This window comes from Coregonus lavaretus (assembly GCF_964263955.1).
Source record: "Coregonus lavaretus genome assembly, chromosome: 5".
In the NCBI taxonomy this organism is placed as follows: domain Eukaryota; kingdom Metazoa; phylum Chordata; class Actinopteri; order Salmoniformes; family Salmonidae; genus Coregonus; species Coregonus lavaretus.
Window position 1 is genome coordinate 35738459 of NC_139992.1, and position 6000 is coordinate 35744458.

The window sequence follows — 6000 nt, forward strand, 5'->3', positions numbered from 1 at the left end:
GCAGACTTACAGGAGCATTTATAGTTAAGTGCCTTGCTCAAGGGCACATCTACAGATTTTTCACCTAGTCGGCTTGGGGATTCAAACCAGCGATATTTCGGTTATTGGCCGAACACTCTTAACCACTAAACTACCTGCCGTGGGTAGATAATTATTTTGGTTCAATCTTGACTGATATATATGCGGTTATCACGTTTTATATTTCACTTTTCTGTCAGATCTCTGCATGCATAATAGAAGACAACTAATCGTACGAAATATTATAAATATTCATAAATCATTATCCTATTATCCATTATATAAATTTATAAAAATGTGTTATGGTTTCAATAGTCTAAAAGTTTCCTCACTATTTTTGTCAGTTTCCCCTGATCTATTACGGATAAGAGAACAAATTATATGGAGAAAGCTTTCAGGGGGTTTGCTTTACCGGTCCACAGTGACGATTTTAGCATGTAAGTCTTGGTGGGGCAAAAAAAAGTATAATATGCCAGCAAAGCCACTACACAACACAACACCAAACAATACATTAATTGCACTATAACGGTGACAAACGGTGCCCACAAACTGTTAGGGCCTACATAAAGCTGTCCCAACAGCAGAGCTTTCTTTTCAGTACCATGGAGTGAATCCTTACCTCTACTACACCTGGCAATCAGCGGAGCCTTGTCTGGCAGCAAAACAGTTCATTCAGCCTCATTTACTGCCTTTAACAAAAACATAGCTGATATGGCTGACTTGCTTAAACAAATGTGGTTTCTACTGCCAATTGAAATGTACAAACTATGGCATAAGGGAATGACGAGCGGATAAGAGGCAATCAGTAATTTCGGTTAAGACATTAATGAGCGAGCTAGCACGGATGTAGCCAATATAACTCTTTGTTCAGCACTTTTGAAATGTACAGCGACAGAATTCAGAACATGGGCCGTTCTTACAGTATTCTCCCTGTACACAAAGTCTGAACCGTAAGATAAATAAAGAGGGCATATAAGCAGACAATGAAAGCTCTTACAATATTAGATGATTACATTTCTCTAAAACAGGCTTTAGGCTACATGTTCACCACCAAGTCAGAACAGTAAGCTAAATTATGAGGGGGAAAGGGACCAAATTATTAGGGTGAGGCACATGGGCTACTAACAGCTTACTACACAAAATACACTTAGTATTACTTTTTTAGCTACAGTATACATATCTCCCTGGCATATTACATAATTTATGCAGCGGCATGCAATACATTTTTGGACTCACGTTGTTGTGCTATGCTAACTTGAACAGGAAGGTGGCGCGGCGGTCCTTGTGGGCAAATTTTGTGATCAAACTTATCATAAACGTCTGTCATTCCCTGGATTTATGGTGCTTTCAAGACAACTGGGAACGAGGAAAAAAACAAGGTTGAATCATGACGTCAGTGATCTTCAGGTCGGAGCTCTAGAAAGAGGCCCGAGTTCCCGACTTGGAATTCAGAGTTGGATCACTGTTCAAAACATATTTTCTTTCCGAGTTCCCAGTTGTCTTGAACGCACTGAAGTCTGAGATTTCCCAGTTCCGAGTTTCCAGTTGTTTTGAAAGTGGCAGAAGTCATGCTGGATTGACAGCATGGCCAATGTATTCAACCTTTTCTGAAACGTGGTGTTGATGTTTATCCTTTTTAGCTAGGAAAAAATACCCTTAAACCAAGACTTGGAACACACACCCACTCCACTGAATAGCAGGCTAGTGATTGCTTTGCAAAGCTTGCAGTTAGCCACTGATTCCTTCCAAACCACTCATTGTTGAATTTGCGATTTCCAATGTTTATGTCCAATGGCCTATGAGCACCTATACGTTTTATCCAAAATGTATCTTCATATGACAAGGATTGAAAAGGATTTGCCAGTAGATTGTCTACGTGATTCATGATGATGACTGCTTGCTAGCTAAGATTTTGAAAGTATGATGTTGACATGATCAGTCCAATCAAAGCGACAATAGATATAACGTGATTTTACATAATTTTATCTGTGGCCAATGACCGGTCCTACTCATCCCAAACCATCTCAATTGGGTTGAGGTCGGTTGATTGTGGAGGCCAGGTCATCTGATGCAGCACTCCATCACTCTCTTTCTTGGTCAAATAGCCCTTACACAGCCTGGAGGTGTGTTGGGTCATTGTCCTGTTGAAAATCAAATGGGAGTCCCACTAAGCGTAAACCAGATGGGATGGTGTATCGCTGCAGAATGCTGTGATAGCCATGCTGGTTAAGTGTGCCTTGAATTCTAAATAAATCACAGAACCTGTCACCAGCAATGCACCCCCACACCATCACACCTCCTCCTCCATGCGTCACAGTGGGAATCACACATGCGGAGATCATCCGTTCATCTACTCTGCGTCTCACAAAGACACAGCGGTTGGAACCAAAAATCTCAAATTTGGACTCATCAGACCAAAGGACAGATTTCCACCGGTCTAATGTCCATTGCTCGTGTTTCTTGGCCAAAGCAAGTCTCTTCTTCTTATCGGTGTCCTTTAGTAGTGGTTTCTTTGCAGCAATTCGACCATGAAGGCCTGATTCACGCAGTCTCCTCTGAACAGTTGATGTTGAGATGTGTCTGTTACTTGAAATCTTGAAGCGTTTCTTTGGGCTGCAATTTCTGAGGCTGGTAACTCTAATTAACTTATCCTCTGCAGCAGAGGTAACTCTGGGACATTTCCTGTGGCGGTCCTCATGAGAGCCAGTTTCATCATAGCGCTTGATGTTTCTTGCGACTGCACTTGAAGAAACTTTCAAAGTTCTTGAAATGTTCCGTATTGACTGACCTTCATGTCTTCAAGTAATGATAGACTGTAGTTTCTCTTTGCTTATTTGAGCTGTTCTTGCCATAATATGGACTTGGTATTTTACCAAATAGGGCTATCTTCTGTATACCACCCCTATCTTGTCACAACACAACTGATTGGCTCAAACACATTAAGAAGGAAATAAATTCCATAAATTAACTTTTAAGAAGGCACACCTGTTAATTGAAATGCATTCCAGGTGACTACCTCATGAAGCTGGTTGAGAGAATGCCAAGAGTGTGCAAAGCTGTCATCAAGGCAAAGGATGGCTACTTGAAGGGTGGCAACTATAAAATATATTTTGATTTGTTTAAGACCTTTTGGATTACTACATGATTCCATATGTGTTATTTCATAGTTTTGCTGTCTTCACTACTATTCTACAATGTAGAAAATAGTAAAAATAAAGAAAAACCCTTGAATGAGTAGGTGTGTCCAAACTTTTGACTGGTACTGTATATTTTTAGCTAAACAGGTGGGGCTCAAAACAGGTGGGGCCAGGAAAATAACCTCTTTGTCAACATCAACCAAATGAAGGAGCTGATCATTGACTACAGGAAACAGCAGAGAGAGCACACCCCCATCCACATCGAAGGGAGCCGCAGTGGAGATGGTCAAAATCTTCAAGTTCCTCTGCGTGCACATCACTGAGGACCTGACAGCTTGGTGAAAAATGCGCAACAGCACCTCTTCAACTTCAGGAGGCAGAAGAAATTTGGATTGGCCCCTAAAATGCTCATTAACTTATACAGATGCACCATCGAGAGCAGCCTGTTCACCCCGCTAACATCTAAAAGACGGAGACAGTACAGGGGCATCAAAACTGGAACCGATAAACTGATAAACAGCTTCTATCTTCAGGCCATACTGAACAAAAATATAAACACAACATGCAACAATTTCAAAGATTTTACTGAGTTACAGTTCATATAAGGAAATCAGTCAATTGAAATAAATTCATTAGGCCCTAATCTATGGATTTCACATGACTGGGAGTACAGATACAAAAAAAGTAGGGGCGTGGATCAGAAAACCAGTCAATATCTGGTGTGATCACCATTTGCCTCATGCAGTGCGATACATCTCCTTTGCATAGAGTTGATCATGATGTTGATTGTGGCCTGTGCAATGTTGTCCCACTCCTCTTCAATGGCTGTGCGAAGTTGCTGGATATTGGCGGGAACTGGAACACGCATTCATACACGTCGATTCAGAGCATCCCAAACAGGCTCAATGGGTGACATGTCTGGTGAAAATTTAGGCCATGGAAGAACTGGGACTTTTTCAGCTTCCAGGAATTGTGTACATTATTTTTTATTTAATTTTTTGTCATTTAGCAGACACTCTTATCCAGAGCGACTTACAGGAGCAATTAGGGTTAAGTGCCTTGCTCAAGGGCACATCGACAGACTTTTCACTTAGTTGGCTCGGGGATTAGAACCAGCGACCTTTCGGTTACTGGCACAACGCTCTTAACCACTAAGCTACCTGCCGCCCTACATGGTGCCGTGGTCTGCAGTTGTGAGGCCGGTTGGACCAACTACCAAATTCCCTAAAACGACGTTATGGTAGAGAACTGAACATTTAATTATCTGGCAAAAGCCCTGGTGAACATTCCTGCAGTCAGCATACCAATTGCAAGCTCCCTCAAAACTTGAGACATCTGTGGCATTGTGTTGTGTCACAAAACTGCACATAAAAAAAAAAAATATATATATATATATATATATACACAAATTGTAATAACAATGTATGCACTCACTAACTGTAAGTCACTCTGGATAAGAGTGTATGCTAAATGACAAAAAAAACAAAAAACAAAAAAACAAAAACAGGGATGTAAACAATTTTGTGCACAAAATTTGAGAGAAATAAGCTTTTTGTGTGTATGGAACATTTCGGGAATCTTTTATTTCAGCTCATGAAACATGGGACCAACACTTGACATGTTGCGTTTATATTTTTGTTCAGTGTAGTAGGTGCCAGGCGCACGGTTAGTGTCAAGAACAGTTTCCCGCTTGTATAAAGAATGGTCCACCACCCAAAGGACATCCAGCCAACTTGACACAACTGTGGGAAGCATTGGAGTCAACATGAGCCAGCATCCCTGTGGAATGTTTTCGATACCTTGTAGAGTCCATGCCCCAACGAATTGAAGCTGTTCTGAGGCCAAAAGGGGGGCTGGTGCAACTCAATATTAGGAAGGTGTTCCTAATGTTTGGTATACTCAGTGTACACACCATTCACATACATATATATTTATATTCCGGACTCGGTTTTGTTTTTTTGACATGGGGGTTTTGTACTGTGTATTTAAATACTGTATTCACGTCATAGCTCATTCTATTATGTCTACTACTGGATATTGCATTTTAGTTACACCGTTTATACACACCGCATATTTATTTACATAATGATTCCTGACATAGCTCACCCTAATATATCTACTGATGTACATACTGTATAATTCTTAGTATAGCATGTGTACATTTATCCGGTGTATATAGTATACAGTTGAAGTCGGAAGTTTACATACACTTATGTTGGAGTAATTAAAACTTGTTTTTCAACCATTCCACAAATTTCTTGTTAACAAACAATAGTTTTGGCAAGTCGGTTAGGACATCTACTTTGTGCTTCACACAAGTATTTCCAACAATTGTTTACAGACAGATTATTTCACTTATAATTCACTGTATCAGAATTCCAGTGGGTCAGAAGTTTACATACACTAAGTTGACTGTGCCTTTAAACAGCTTGGAAAATTCCAGAAAATGATGTCATGGCTTTAGAAGCTTCCGATAGGCTAATTGACATCATTTGAGTCAATTGGAGGTGTATCTGTGGATGTATTTCAAGGCCTGCCTTCAAACTCAGTGCCTCTTTGCTTGACATCATGGGAAAATCAAAATAAATCAGCCAAGACCTCAGAAAAAAATGTGTAGACCTCTACAAGTCTGCTTCATCCTTGGGAGCAATTTACAAACGCCTGAAGGTACCACGTTCATCTCTACAAACAATAGTAAGCAAGTATAAACACCATGGGACCACGCAGCCGTCATACCGCTCAGGAAGGAGACGCTTTCTGTCTCCTAGAGATGAACGTACATTGGTGCGAAAAGTGCAAATCAATCCCAGAACAACAGCAAAGGACCTTGTGAAGATGCTGGAGG